This window comes from Octodon degus, unplaced genomic scaffold (assembly GCF_000260255.1).
Source record: "Octodon degus isolate 3935 unplaced genomic scaffold, OctDeg1.0 scaffold00012, whole genome shotgun sequence".
Taxonomy (NCBI): Eukaryota; Metazoa; Chordata; class Mammalia; order Rodentia; family Octodontidae; genus Octodon; species Octodon degus.
The window spans coordinates 5902445-5902717 of NW_004524588.1; positions in this window are offsets into that span (position 1 = coordinate 5902445).

Consider the following 273-nt stretch of genomic DNA (forward strand, 5'->3'; position numbering starts at 1 on the left):
CATTAAAAGCTTGCACGGCTCTGTGCACACACACAATGAGATACTCCACTGGCCTCTTAGAGGGTGTCTTTGCATGGTTAGATAACAATTCACACTTCTCAAACAGCTACAAAGGGCTTCAGAATGGTGCAACAGAATACATCATCAATGGCCGTGACTCATACACATGGCTGACACTGACAAAGGATCTATAATCTGAGGTACAGGATCTTAGGATAAATCCTGAGGGGATTTCACTGACCTTATCAGACCCAAAAGCTACAACTCTTGTTG